Source organism: Anolis carolinensis, unplaced genomic scaffold (genome assembly GCF_035594765.1).
Source record: "Anolis carolinensis isolate JA03-04 unplaced genomic scaffold, rAnoCar3.1.pri scaffold_10, whole genome shotgun sequence".
Lineage (NCBI taxonomy): Eukaryota > Metazoa > Chordata > Lepidosauria > Squamata > Dactyloidae > Anolis > Anolis carolinensis.
In genome coordinates, this window is record NW_026943821.1 from 16,000,199 (window position 1) to 16,016,218 (window position 16,020).

At 39.5% G+C, this 16,020-nt stretch overlaps 1 protein-coding gene across 1 annotated transcript in view; it reads left to right on the forward strand.

Moving 5' to 3' along the window:
* Positions 1–3,542: 3,542 nt before the first annotated feature.
* The window catches only part of fxyd3 (FXYD domain containing ion transport regulator 3), a 29,056-nt gene continuing 16,578 nt past the window's right edge, over positions 3,543–16,020 (forward strand). The window contains exon 1 of the mRNA XM_008117060.3: positions 3,543–3,944. The gene's annotated coding sequence lies outside the window, so the exon portion shown is untranslated. The remainder of the gene's footprint in view (positions 3,945–16,020) is intronic.

The following is a 16,020-nucleotide window of genomic DNA, read 5'->3' on the forward strand; positions in this document are numbered from 1 at the left end:
GATGCCCAGATGTTTTACCATCCTGTAGGAGGCTTCTCTCATGTCCCCGCAAGGGAAGCTGGAGCTGACAGACAGAAGCTCACCCTGTTCCCCGGATTCAAGCCTCCAACCTTTCGGTCAGCAGTCCTGCCAGCACAAGGGTTAACCCATTGCACCACAGGGGGTTCCAACTTGTGAATTAACAATATAATGCAATGACAAGAAAAACCAACATATCGGTCTGCAAATCGCTATCAGCCAGTGATGAAGGATGATGGGAACTACATCCCAACATCTGATGGATCACATGCTCTCCACCCCCAACCTATGTTACGGCATTTAGATGCTCTTATGTGGATTGCAATGGTGGTGGGACTCTTAGCAATTTGAGTCAGGGATGATGGGATAGGTCAACTCAAAATGTTCTGCAGCCTGAAATTAAAAATAAGATGGCATCCCATCATGCATTCCATCTACAGAATTTGACTGAGTTGGGAGCTGCATTTTACTTCAACAGTAGTGATGAGACAACATCTTCCACCCCAGTGTAAGGCCTTAGGCTAGCTTGATGGGATCAGGGTAGGCTGGCAAGACCTCCATTCTTCAGCAGAGGAAAATAGCTAGAAGGCTGCCATGAATTGCAAAAGTCAGGAAAGACCATATTAGTACAAAAGGAGCCCTAGCCATGCCAGATGTAAGTATTAGATAAATCGGATATATTGTTGCCGAGGGCCTCAGATTATGAGTCATCTCTAAATACCTGCATAAACCCTTTGAGATTACGCATTTCAGGTGATGTCCTGGGCCCTTTAGGTATAGCTTAAGGCAGGGATTCCTGACTGCTGATCCTCCAGCTTTTTTGCATTTCAGTTCCAGAAGTGTCCACCAGTGCAGCCAACTGCAACAGGTTGAAAAAGCTGAAGTCCAAAGATTTGGAGGACCACAGTTTGGGAACCACCACTTTAGAGAAAGGACCTGGATGATTCTGCCTCGTTGTTGTTGCTGTGTGCCTTCAAGTCCTTTCTGACATATGGTGACACTAAGGCAGCATTTCTCTACCTGGGAGTCGCCAAAGACCAGTATTTTGTATTGATCGTGGGGGCTCTGTGTGGGAAGTTTGGCCCAATTCTAGCATTGGAGAGGTTCAATGGGCTCTTTGATTGTAGGTGAACTTTATATCCCAGCAACTACAACTCCCAAATGTCAAGTTCTATAACGTGTGTCCACGTTTGGACATATTGAGCATTTGTGCCAAGTTTGGTCCACAGTGCTCTCTGGATGTAGGTGAACTACAACTCCAAAACTCAAGATAAATGCCCACCAAATGTTTCCCGTATTTTCTGTTGGTCATGGGAGTTCTGTGTGTCAAGTTTGGTTCAGTTTCATCGTTAGTGGATCTCAGAATGCTCTTTGATTGTAGGTGAACTATAAATCCCAGCAACTATAACTCCCAAATTATAACATCACTACCCTCCCCAACCCTGTTAGTATTCAAATTTGGGTGTGTTGGGTATTTGTGCCAAATTTGGTCCAGTGAATGAAAATACATCCTGTATATCAAATATTTACATTACGATTAATAACAGTAGCAAAATTACAGTTATGGAATAGCAACGAAAATAATTTTATGGTTGGGAGTCACCACAACATGAGGAACAGTATTAAGGGATCGCAGCATTAGAAAGGTTGAGAAGCACTGCACTAAGGCAACCCTACCACAGAGTTTTCTGGGGCTGAGATTGTGTGACTTGCTGAAGATTATCCAGTGGTCCTTGTGTGTTTTTCGGGCTGTATGGCCATGTTCCAGAAGTATTCTCTCCTGACGTTTTGCCCACGTCAATGGCAAGCATCCTCAGAGGTTGTGAGGTTTCTACAGATGTGCTGGGAATTGAACTCTGGTCTCCAGAAGACCTCCTATAAAGCATTACCTACATCAAAAAACAGAAACCAGACAAGACACATTTGACCTGCTGATTCCAAAAATGGTACCAGTTTTTCCCAATCAGCTTTAAGTTTTGAGATATATATGCCATTTACCAGTTGTACGGTCATAGAAAATCATGATAACTTTAACTACGAAACTATAGCAGAAGCACTCTATGCTGTCAGAGTTTTATATTATTTCGGTCATTTCTTATGTGAAAATGGACAAGTGTTTGTAAGAATCATGTCCTATCCATGTAATCAAGACACCGGCTAAAGACTGAGTGCTATTCATAAGAGACTGTGTAGATCTTGTGTTAGTGAATGTGTATGTGTATGTGATGGTGAAGGCGAATGTGATTGTGATGGTGACAAAGATGGTATTGCTGTTGAAAAGCTATTGAAGTAGAACCGAAGAGAGGTTTAAAGAGGTTTGAAGATGGAAACCAGAAAGGTTAAAGCTTGAAGATAAGAAGATTTTGTTTTGCGTTTGAAAGCTGCTGATAAAAGCAAAGGACTGTTTTGTTTGTATGTATTTTTATATAAATCTTTCTTTACTAAAAGACAGTTTGGTTTTTGGGGTTTTCTTCTTGGATGAAAGGTGCTGCTTCCGCAGAAGGGGTTGAATGCTCGGAACCCCAGTTTGATAGCAGCGACATATGCAATACAATTTTCTAAATCAGTGTCCCAAATAACTCCAGGAATAGGCTTAAAATCAAGACATCGAGGTGATTGTTGTTGTTGTTGTTGTTGTTGTTGTTGGGCTATGCAATCACTGGTGCGGGATTTGGGGAGCTGCAGTCCAAAAAGATCTCCAGGGCTAGCCAGCCACACCATTTATGGCAGGGGTCGCCAAACTGAGGCCCGGGGGCCGGATGCGGCCCTCCAAGGTCATTTACCTGGCCCCCGCCCTCCGTTTTATAATATAATATTTTTATATCAGTTTTAATAATATATTATATATACATATAATATTGATAAAATATGTTATACAATATAATACTAATAATAATACCATATAATAATATTAAATTATTTGTTATATATTATATATAATATTACAGTACAGTGGTATAGTTCAATATATAGCAATATATAATGCTAATATTGTGCTATGCTAATAATATAATATATTGTTTGTACATACAGCTGCTCTGAGTCCCCTTTGGGGTGAGAAGGGTGGGATATAAATGTAGTAAATAAATGTAGTAATAGTAAATAAATAAATGAATAATTTTAGACTCAGGCTCGCCCAAAGTCTGACATGATTTGAAGGCACACAACAACAACAACAACAACAACAACAACAACAATCCTAATTAACTTGAATATCTCATTGGCCAGAAGCAGGTCCACACTTTCCATTGAAATCCTGATAGATTTATGTTGGTTAAAATTGTTCTTATATTCAAATATTGTATTGTTCTTCCATTGTTGTTGTTTTTTGCACTACAAATAAGACATGTGCAGTGTGCATAGAAATTTGTTCATTTTTTTTTTCAAATTATAATTCGGCCCCTCAACAGTCTGAAGGATTGTGGACCGGCCCGCTGCTTTAAAAGTTTGAGGACCCCTGATTTATGGGCTCATGGGAGGCATTCTGGGTTCTTAATGTGTCTATATCTGGTGCAGGGCTTCGGAGCACATCAGGGCTGTGTGTCAAAGGAGTGTGTTTTCACAGGCAGAAATTCAACCTCAAACACACCTAGGCTCCAATGAAAGGCAGGGTTGTTTAAAGGCTCCCTCTCTCTGAAGGAGAAGGAGGGAGAGAAGGAGAATTATGTGGCTCTCTTTTCCCCAACACCAAAGGAGCCAAGAGACTCTTCTGGACTGGGGAGGAGGCAATTGCTCTTATGCAAAAAGTGAAATGCAAAAAAGCACCAGGCCTCGTGGCCCTGCCCTGCCCTGCGGCAGCCAAACCTGTTCCGGCATACCTGGCCAGGTGTGGCTGAGGAGGTGCCGGCGGTGGAGAAGCAGCTCTGGAGCCAAAGCAGGACCCACTTCAGTGCCTCTCTGCCTGCCTTGAGTTGCCTTTGGAGGAGGTGAGTAGAAAAGAGCTTTTACAGGGGAAGGGAGTGGGGTCCCAAAAATTATTCAAGGCAAAGACTACAGGAGCTCCTTGCTTGCAGACCTCTTGAGGTGCTCATTGGGGCTTGCTTGTTCTTAATAATAATAATAATAATAATAATAATAATAATAATAATAATAATAATAATAATAATTTATTTATATACCATCCTATCTCCTCAAGGGACTCAGAGCAGTTTCCAGCACAGCAGGAAACATACAAGTTAAAACATACAGCAAATAAAACATTATGTATTCCATCGTTATAAAAATGGTAAAGGAACATTCATGAGGTGATGTGATTCTTTTGCGTAGAAGTTGACAACTAAGTGTAGACCCATATGTAGGGTTGCTTGGTTATTTGTCTCCCTCTGATATTTAGGAATTTAGTGTCAAAATAATTATGACAACAACAACAACAATAATAATAGAAATAAAATAATAAAAACCCGCCTCTCCTTAAGTTTGAGGAGGGGCACAATGTAGTTAAAATATATCATAATACTAACCTATATTGCATAATAGCACACATTAAAATATATGTTGACACGTATTGAAATACATGGGGCACAAATTAAAACACAATGAATATAATGTGAATTTAAAATTCATAAAATAATAATAAAAATTATTATTTGATTTATTTTTTAAAATAAATACTCATTATGCATCTTTAAGGTGTGAGCTTTGGGTTACTATTTAGAAATGGACATCTCTAAGGGAAGCACAGAATCTGTTTGCCTGGAAAGTACAGGGTGTTTGAAAAAGAACTCCCTAGTTTTAATGTAATTTACATTAAAACTAAGGAGTGCTTTTTCAAACACCCTGTATTGCAACTTTGTCACTTGCCAAATTTTTAAGTTCTTAAAAAAAAAGACGTAACATCTTCAGACTTGTCCTGTTTTTCCCAAAGGGGTTAGTACAAAAACTGGCCTGCTTTGCATATTTCAGGAACATGCATTATGACAGACCTGTGTTGTGTTGGATTTGGGCTTGGCACAGCTCTGGGTTAGGAAACTGGCTGATTCACAGATCTAGTCCTTGGTGTCAGTTTGGCCTTCCACTGGATAACTCAGATAGCTCTAATCCAATCCAAAATCATAGAATCATAGAATCTTAGAGTTGGAAGAGAACACATAGGCCATCTAATCCAACTCCCTGTCATGCAGGAAAAGCCAAAGTAGCCCTGATAGATGGCCATCCAGCCTCTGTTTAAAAGCTTCCAAGGAAGGAGCTTTAACCACACTCCGAGGCAGAGAGTTCCACTGCTGAACAGTTCTTACAGTCAGGAAGTTCTTCCTCATGTTCAGGTGGAATCTCCTCTTCTGTAATTTGCATCCATTGCTGAGGGTGAGAAGTGTTTTGGATTTTTTCCAGGATTTAAAAAACCCTGTAATTTGCGTATATGTACATAATGAGGCACCTTGGAGATGGCACTTCAAATCTAAACACAGAATTCATTTATGTTTAATGTTTATCTTTTACACATAGCCTAAAGGTATACACTATTTTCATAATTGTATTCATGAAGTAAAGTTTGTGTTTACCAACCATCAGACAGCGAAGATGTCACAATCTCTGCTACCTACGTGGACAATTTTGAAATTTTTCAGAAGAGATGCTCAATTGTGTACTTTTAAAAAAAGCATCCCCACCAACTTTAAGTCAAATTATACTGACAATAGAAGCCCCTGATGGTGCAGCGGATTAAACTGCTGAGCTGCTGAACTTGCTGACTGAAAGGTTGGTGGTTCAAATCTAGGGAGCAGAGTGAGCTCCTGCTATTAGCCCCAGCTTTTGCTAACCTAGCAGTTGGAAAACAAATGTGAGTAAATCAATATGTACTGCTTCTGCGGGAAGGTAACGGCGCTCCATGCAGTCATGCCGGCCACATGACCTTGGAGGTATCTATAGACAACGCTGGCTCGTTGGCTTCAAAATAGAAATGAGCGCCAACCCCCAGAATCGGACACAACTAGACTTAATGTCCGGGAAAAACCTAAACATACTGACAATGGTAAGATTGGGGTGTCTGAATGCTATTCATTGGTTACCACATCTGGAAAAATACTTTTTTATTACTTGATAGAGACAAACCAGAATTTGCCAAGTCACAGTAAATAATTTTAACATTACACCACAGTAGCTCCTTTGCCACTTGAACTGAAGCACGGATATGAATGTCACAAATTGTGTTACAAAGGATGTAGACTTCTTTGGAAATGGGACAACTTTTACTATGAGATGGTCATAATAGCTAATCAAAATGACTGAGTGCAGATGGATACTGGAAAAAAAACCCCATAAAGCTCAAAGATATGGAATACAGTTGTTTGGAATATGAACATCCATGTAATAGCAATATTTAGTGGGCAGTAGCTGATGATGAGCAACATGACTATCTCAGAGTTGGAAATTATAAGGAAAGGTGCAAAGAAATAGCTCAATCTTACCATTAAGTAAAACAAGATGGCTAAGTGGATAATTCTGTATGGGCTGAAAGACCTGTCTCGTCCTCCTCCCAAAAAACTAGAACGGTGTTCCAAAATGTAGCAAGAGTTACCCACTGAAATAAGGGTAAATGGAATGGAAATGGGCTCCATGTTGTGCTGCACTTTGGCTGCCAAATCTTCCTCCCACTTACTCAGAAGTAACCCTTAGTTCTTAGTAGGCATGTATAGGATTGTGCTTTCTTTTATTTTCTTAAAATATTTTTTTATTGTTATTATTATTTGAGAAAAAGTTACAATTATTTAAACATATTCTATACATTTCCCCCTCTTTTATTTACATTCATCCCTGTACTCCCCTTCCCCACAGCCATCTCTTCTTCTGTAGTCCCACCAAAAGTTCAATTATTCATTTGGAGGTAAATTCCCATCTTCTTTTTCCAATAATTTTTCTAGAAATTTTCTCCAAATACAGTAGAGTCTCACTTATCCAACATAAACGGGCCGGCAGAACGTTGGATAAGTGAATATGTTGGATAATGAGGGATTAAGGAAAAGCCTATTAAACATCAAGTTAGATTATGATTTTACAAATGAAGCACCAAAATATCATGTTAAACAACAAATTTGACAGAAAAAGTAGTTCAATACACAGTAATGCTATGTAGTAATTACTGTATTTACAAATTTAGCACCAAAATATCACAATATATTGAAAACATTGACTACAAAAATGCGTTGGATAATCCGAGTGTTGGATAAGTGAGACTCTATTGTACTTTCAAAATCATTTTTTCCATAATCCCTTTTTTACTTTTAAATTTGATGTTAGCTTGTCATTCAGTGCCATTTGAAACCTCTTTATACCATTCATTAATTTGTATTTTCATTTCTCCTTTCCAATATTTTGCAATTAGTAATCTAGCTGCTGTTAATAGCATGTCTATTAAATTTTTCCCCCCTCTTATCTTTCTCATCTTCTTTCTTAATTAAAAGTAATATTTCCACTGGATTCCTTCTAATTTTTATATTCATAATATTTTCTATTTCCCTTATGACCAATTCCCAAAAATTCCCATGTTTACAATCCCACCACATATGCATGTAGGTTCCAATTTCCTGGCACCCTCGCCAGCATTTAGGATTGTGCTTTCGATAGATTGTGCTTTCAATAGACACATTCACATTACAAACCTGGACTTGTTCAAAACCGATTTCGTAGGCTAATTTCCTAAAGGAGCTCTGGGATACAGAATGAGAAGTTCCTAGAGTCTTCTCAAAACAGCAAAATTCCACAGATGGGGGCAACGTCCGGCAAAGAGGATTTAAATTTACAATGTAGACAGCAAGATACACTGTCTGTTGGAGGGTCTTCAGACTTTGCTTTGAGACTTTGCCCCCGCTTACACATTACTTTTGCCAGTATGCTTGGTGTTCAGCAAACGATTCAGAGACCAGCGCAAGGCTCCTATCTTTTACGTAGGTAAACCAAGTCACCCTGATCCCTTTGTCCAAATGTAAATAATTGTTTTACCCGTGGCGAGAGCTGAGAGACTAATAGGAGTCATTTCCCAGGAACTGGGGATAAGTTTCAGGTTTCTGTGATAGTCATTATGGAGCTGTCACTCTGGATTAGATACAGCTATGCTGTTTTTATTTTTCTCTTTTTGCAGACATTTGTTTCTTACAGGAGATGGAAACAACCTTTGTCGAGGTGATCAGTGGATATGCAACATTGGTTCCTAAGCCTCTTAAATGGCTCTTTTCCCTTCTTATCTTACACACAAAAGAAATTCTGCGCTCTTGTGGCATGTTGAAACTTTGTTTCCCCTCCTCTTCAAAAAAAATCAAGATATTAAGTTGGTTTTTTTTTTTTTTGCAGATCTCTCTCTGTGCGTATGTGTTTCCTTCTTCTGAATAATGCATACTTTCTATCCCCAAATTGCCAAATGAGGAAATAACTTCCTATGGGCACTTTTTAAACAACCAGTTTGCAAAAGAACAATCTCACACTCATTGTAAACCTATCAAATCCTTCTTCAGGGCGGGATGTTAAATAAAACAGAACGAATAAGGTGAAAATAGGCCAAAGAAAGTTAAGACTTGAGTTGACGCCTACAGCTTTGGTTGGTAGATATTAAGTTTTTCTGGTACTGGTGGTTAATGTTGCTTTTTAATTTGGTTTCCATTGGATGCCAGGGTCCCTCGGCAAAGGTGGATCATTTTCGAGATGGGCTTCCGAAATTCGGGGCACTTAAAAATCCTGTTGCTGCCCATGTATTCTAGCATTGAATTAGTAAATTATTCTAACACCAATGATATTTACAATTAAGCAAGAATGTACAACTAGAAGTTCTACAGAAGTGGTTGGGCTGCAGCTCCCATCATCCCTGATCATTAAGTATACTGACTAGGATTAATGGGAACTGCAGTCTAAGAAATTTTGAAGTGCCACTCAGGACCCATCTACATTGCCATTATAATGCAGATTGACCTGGATTAAATGCCAGTGTAGACTCATATAATCCAATTTGATGCAGCTCAGTCTGCATTATACGAGTCTACACTGAATAATAAATGTAAATGAATAATAAATGAATAATAAATGAATAATAAATGTAAAGATTTTCCCTTGACATTAAGTCTAATCGCATCTGACTCTGGAGGGTGGTGCTCACCTCCATTTTTAAGCCAAAGAGCCGGCATTGTCCGTAGACACCTCCAAGGTAGTGTGACCGGCATGACTGCATGGAGCACCGTTACCTTCCCGCTGGAGTGGTTCCTATTGATCTAATCACATTTGCATGTTTTCAAACTGCTAGGTTGTTGTCTAACATGATGTTTGGTGCTTAATTTGTAAAATCATAACCTAATTTGATGTGTAATAGGCTTTTCCTTAATCCCTCCTTATTATCCAACATATTCGCTTATCCAACGTTCTGCCGGCCCATTTACGTTGGATAAGTGAGACTCTACTGTACCTTATATAGTCAGTGATGCAACAGGTTAACTGCTGAGCTGCTGAACTTGCTAACCAAAAGGGCAGCAGTTTGAATCCGGGGAGCGTGGTGAGTTCCCACAGTTAGCCCCAGCTTATAATAATAATAATAATAATAATAATAATAATAATAATAATAATAATAATAATAAAACTTTACAGTAGAGTCTCACTTATCCAACACTCGCTTATCCAACATTCTGGATTATCCAATGCATTTTTGTAGTCAATGTTTTCAATATATCATGATATTTTGGTGCTAAATTCATAAATACAGTAATTACTACATAGCATTACTGCTTATTGAACTACTTTTTCTGCCAAATTTGTTGTCTAACATGATGTTTTGGTGCTTCATTTGTAAAATCATAACCTAAATTGATGTTTAATAGGCTTTTCCTTAATGCCTCCTTATTATCCAACATATTCGCTTATCCAACATTCTGCCGGCCCGTTTATGTTGGATAAGTGAGACTCTACTGTATTTATATACCGCCCTATCTCCCGGATGGGACTCAGGGCGGTTTACAATCATAAAAGCAACACAAACATTACATAACAACATAATACACATTATTAAACAAAGTAAAATAATACAATTATAACAATAAATCACACTTACATGACCAGATCAAGGGGACGGGAACCATAAACCCAATATATTAAAATGTATCATTTTAGGCTAGGGAAATCTTATGCAATATATTCAGGCTCAGAAATCGGCGGTAATTACTCAAAAACCTGCCGACACCACCAGGTCTTCAGTTCCTTGTGGAAATTGGATAATGTAGGGGATTGCCTGATCTCTTTTGGCAATGCATTCCAGAGCCAGGGGGCCACTGCCGAGAAGGCTCGTTCCCTCGTCCCCACCAGCCGCACTTGAGACGGTGGTGGGAGCGCAAGAAGAGCCTCCCCAGAAGATCTCAAGGTCCGCACTGGATTTTATTCCAATCCAGGATTCAAGGCAGCTTAGAAAGGGTAAAAAAGTTTAAAATGTAATAAAGCTATGAACAATTTAATTGTGTTTGCTTTTCTCTTGTGGATTTAAGTTTATTTCGAGGCCAAAAGTTAGCAGTAGCATAATATACACTCACTCTGAGCATGCTTTCCCACCACCACCTTGATATTTCATTTCTTTTGGGATTTCGTTTGAACCTTAAATTGTGTCACTAGCAGTTTTGAGTTAGCAGAATAATGCAGGCAAGGAAGCAGAATCCATATTAAATATTAGCCTGGAAGAAGAATATATTAGAAGGGGAAACCAGAATCTTCTTTGTTGGGAGAGCAACTGGGTTGCTTGTTGTGTTATTTCCCTGTAGGGAGAGTAAATTAAGGCCCTTCTAGATATCCCAGGATCTGATCACAGGTTTTCTGTTTATCCCAGATTATATGGCAGGGTGGACTCATATAATCTAGTTTAAAGCAGAAAACCTGGGATCAGATCCTGGGATATAGAGCCTATCTGGAAGGGCTCTATGTTGAGGAGGTGAGTAAATAATGGGAAATGGTGGATTACCATCTACTCCAAGTGAGGGGTAGAAAAAAAGTCTCTCTTTTTTTAAAATTTGTTTTTATTAATTTATCAATCCAAATGTACAAGCTCACATTTTCCTCATTCTACAATATCTCAAACACATCACATTGCATACAATCCTTATATACAGCAAAAAAAAAATCTAGATTATCCCCAAGCATATTTCCCATCAGTCTTTTAACTTTTCCATTACAACTTCACTATACATCTCTCCACTACACGCCCTTCATCTACCTATACATGTTTTATTATCAATATTATTATTATTATTATTATTATTAATTTATAATTCAAAATGTATAAGTATACATTCTTTTCTCATTTTACAATATCCCAGACATATCACATTGTATGCAATCCAACAATAAAGAAGAATCAGAATCAAAACATCTTCATGCATATTTCTTATCAATTTTAGAGTTTTCCATTGCAACTTTACTACATATCTCTCTACTACTACTACTTTTATCTACTTATACATGTTTTATTTATTATTATTATTGTTATTATTGTTATACCTTTTACCCCTCTTCCGTTCCCCTTATAAGTCTCTTAAGTCCAATGCCAAACAAGTTACAATACTGCATCAGCAGCACTACTATGATCAGTTAAGTTTAAATCCACCTTTTCTTCGAGCAGCTCAAAGTGATTTCCATATGATTTGCATACCCTTCCTTATGTTATTACCACACTGGGGAAAGATAAAGGTTTCCCCTGACGTCAAGTCTAGTCGTGTCCGACTCTGGGAGTTGGTAATCATCTCCATTTCTAAGCCAAAGAGTCCATAGACGCTTCCAAGTTCATGTGGCCATCATGACTGGATAAAGCACTGTTACTTTCCCGCTGGAGCAGTACCTATTGATCTACTCACATTTGCATGTTTTCGAACTGCGAGATTGGCAGAAGCTGGGGCTAACAGCAGAAGCTCACCCACCTCCCTGGATTTGAACTGCCAACTTTTCAGTCTGCAAGTTCAGCAGCTCAGTGGTTTAACTTGCTGCACCACCGGGGGCTCCATTACCACACTAACCCTTGTAAAACATATAAGGTTGAGAAAAAGAATGACTGGCTTGTCGCCTTTCTCCCTTTTTTTATTTTCAGCATAACTCTGTAAAGTAGGTTGGATTGAGTAGGATAGTAACTGGACCAAGATCCTTTGAGGAACTTTGGAAAATTTAATCCTGAATCAGCTTAATCCTGGTTGAAAACTCTTCACCATTATGTCATACTGGCTGGCTGTCTTGTACTTTTGCCTCACAGTGAACCCAGCAGCCATTGCCATATCTTTTAACAGCAACTTCCACCATGGTTTCATATTTCTGCTTTTGCTGTTTCTCTTTAACATACAGTTATAATGGAATTCCTGGCCTCTTACTTAAGGAAATTGTTTTAAAAGTTTAGGCTAAAAACCCTTCATAAAGGCTGGCTTGGGACCAAGCAGATTCCTTGAGCTTGTCGGAACTTGTTTCCCTTTCGCAATAATGCTGTCATAATGGATGAGTAATTTAAGATTTCCAAGAAAGTAATTGTATTGCACCTTGCCAATCAGATTATGGTCTTGGCTCTCCATTCTTTTGGACACAAAAGGTTGTAGTGACATCCAGATTTCTTTGTGGAGTGTTGCTGTCAGCCCTGACCCTTCCACTAACAAATTGTTGTTGAAGGCTTTCATGGCCGAATTTTTTATTTTTTGTGTCAGGAGTGACTTGAGAAACTGCAAGTCGCTTCTGGTGTGAGAGAATTGCCATCTGCAATGTTTGATGTTTACCATTCTTGTGGGAGGCTTCTCGCATGGAGCTGGAGCTGACAGAGAGAGCTCATCCACGCTCTCCCCAGGCTGGATTCGAACCGGCAACCTTCAGGTCAGCAACCAACCAAGTCATGAGTCCTGCTGGAACAAGGGTTTAACCCACCGGGGGCTTAATTGGGTTGCTGTGAGTTTTCCGGGCTGTATGGCTATGTTCCAGAAGCATTTCCTCCTGACGTTTTGCCCACATTTATGGCAGGCATCCTCAGGAAGAAGATGAAAGTCGCGGAAAGGTTTGAATAGTCATTAGCCAAGTCAAAGGCAACCTTTCACCCAGAAGTTTAATTTGAGCTAAGCTCCAGAGATGACTTTTAGCCTGGAAATACACATTTCACAAGTACTCAACAGGGGAGGACATAGAAAAACCTCATCATCACCCCTTCAGGCAGTAGGCATAATCCCCTAACAATGCCTCTGCACACCTAACAATCGAGCCAAACCAAAGGTCATAGAAATTGCCCAATGCCTTGCCTATGTCCTTCTCCTGGGAACTCATTCAGGCTGGCTAATTCCCATTGCTACCCATTGTTTCACCAGCACAGACCATTGCAGAGCTGAAATCACTTAACATTTCAAGGGGCAAGATTTGAACTGGCAAAGCCTCTGGTTCATCCCCAACTTTTATTAAGTACTTAGTTTTTCTGTCATCCAGCTCTGTTCATTAAGAGCTGATTGTCAGAGCTGTTTGATAGGGGCATATGCTGCCTTGAAATGTGATAGACACCTTTTCGGAGATCAGGAATGCTTTGATTTTATATTTTTCTGCATTGCAGAATGGGATTAGACTAGATGGCCCCTGGGGTCTCTTCCAACTGTGATTCTTTTTCGAGCTCCCCAAACTCTTTTCTGGTGTTGCTACTCCGGCTATGCAGCTGTTCAGCTTCTTAAAGCCAGGACAGAAGAATAATGAACTGCTGCTGCATTTACTTCCATGGCCTTTTAAAGCATGGAAAGTTACATTTTGGACTGTAGCACTCAGAATCTCCAGCTACCATGGCTAAGTTCTGCTTTTCTTCAGCTGACTGTGATTTATACTTTGATTGTGATTCATGGCTTGTATTCCTAATGATGGATGAAACTGGGTAGAGAAATGTTGTCTTTCCTACCATACTGGCCTTCATTACATAGTGGGCTTACTTTTATTTTCTTTATTTCTTGACTGTTCATCCTTTCCTTTATACACAAACAGTGGTTCCACCAATTTATTGACTTATAGAATCATAGAATAGTAGAGTTGGAAGAGACCTCATGGGCCATCTAGTCCAACCCCCTGCTAAGAAGCAGGAAATCGCATTCAAAGCACCCCCGACAGATGGCCATCCAGCCTCTGCTTAAAAGCTTCCAAAGAAGGAGCCTCCACCACAGTCCGGGGGAGAGAGTTCCACTGCCGAACAGACCTTCTCACAGTGAGGAAGTTCTTCCTGATGTTCAGGTGGAATCTCCTTTCCTGTAGTTTGAAGCCATTGTTCCGTGTCCTAGTCTGCAGGGCAGCAGAAAACAAGCTTGCTCCCTCTTCCCTATGACTTCCCTTCACGTATTTGTCCATGGCTATCATGTCTCCTCTCAGCCTTCTCTTCTGCAGGCTAAACATGCCCAGTTCTTTAAGCCGCTTCTCATAGGGCTTGTTCTCCAGACCCTTGATCATTTTAGTCGCCCTCCTCTGGACGCTTTCCAGCTTGTCAACATCTCCCTTCAACTGCGGTGCCCAAAATTGGACACAGTATTCCAGGTGTGGTCTGACCAAGGCAGAATAGAATAAGGGGGAGCAGGACTTCCCTGGATATAGATGCTATTCCCCTATTGATGCAGGCCAGAATCCCGTTTGGCTTTTTTAGCAGCTGCATCACATTGTTGGCTCATGTTTAGCTTGTTGTCCACGAGGACTCCAAGGTCTTTTTCGCACACACTGCTGTCAAGCCAGACTTCTCAATTCTTACCCATATTTTTGCATCGTCGGATTGTAATTCTAGTTTCACTGGTTGGCATGAAGTATTGAAATTGTGAGAAAGTTGTAAAACATCATTTAAATCATCCTAAAATTTAATTTAAAGCCACACTGATGTTGAGTGTCATACAACAATATACCACTACATTCTAAGAAAGGATCGGTCATTTTTCACCTGACTGGTTAAAGGTTCATGAAATTAAAAAAAAAAGTTTAGATTTCTTAGTGTAATGAAATTAACTCTATTTTGGTTCCTTTTATGGTTTATCTCTCCCCACGCCCTATCCACAAGTTTCTGATACCACTCCAACAACTATCATGTCAGACTACACAGAGAAGCCATTGAAATTCACAAACATGTGGACAACTTCAACAGAAAGGAGGAAACCATGAAAATGAACAAAATCTGGCTACCAGTATTAAAAAAACTAAAAAATCAGAACAGTAAATAAGAAGCAACACTCTGAGACATGGGAACTAGGGGCAGTTAATAAAGAATGCCCCCAGGCAGAAAGTAGCTAGTATATGTAGCAATTCAATGCAAATTAGGGTGATTAACTGGAACATTTACGCTAGCCTCCAACTGACAAGAGTTCTTCCCTCACCCTGGACTTCCCACAGATATATATAAACATTCCTTGCTTAGTTTTTCCATACCTCACAACCTCTGAGGATGCCTGCCATAGATGTGGGCGAAACATCAGGAGAGAATACTTCTGGAACATGGCCACACAGCCCGAAAAACATTCAACAACCCTTTCTGATATTTTAGATTGCTTGATTGGCATGTTAAGCTATAAACACTAGGCTTGATCGATCCACGAAAAATTTGATTCTAAACTCGTTTCAAAACTAGAGGGGGGCAGCTTTTCGTTTCTGATGGTATTTCCGAATTTGGCCCCCCAAAAAATTCGAAATTAACGAAAATTCGTTATTTTCTAAATTAATTCGTTAATGGCGGACGCGCATGCGCAATTCCCAAAAACAGCACAGAGGGAGAGGACTTTACAGGACTCTCCCACCCTCATTTTTTGAGTGATCTTCTTCCAACTTGGTACAGTGGTAGAACACATTTAACACTGATAGCTCACCAAAATTTGGAACATTTCCCTTATCCTCTGATTTTTGGCGAATTTTCATAGCTTTTATAATAAACCATTTTTTAATAATTGCAGAAATCTGTTCCTGGTTTGAAAGTCTTATTTCCTGTTAAATTGGGTTGTCTTTACTGTGAAAGTCATTGTTCTACTTCAGAAACTTTGTTTTTGTGGCTGAAACTTTGTTAAATTGGTGTGTGTGTGATATATACTGTGTATA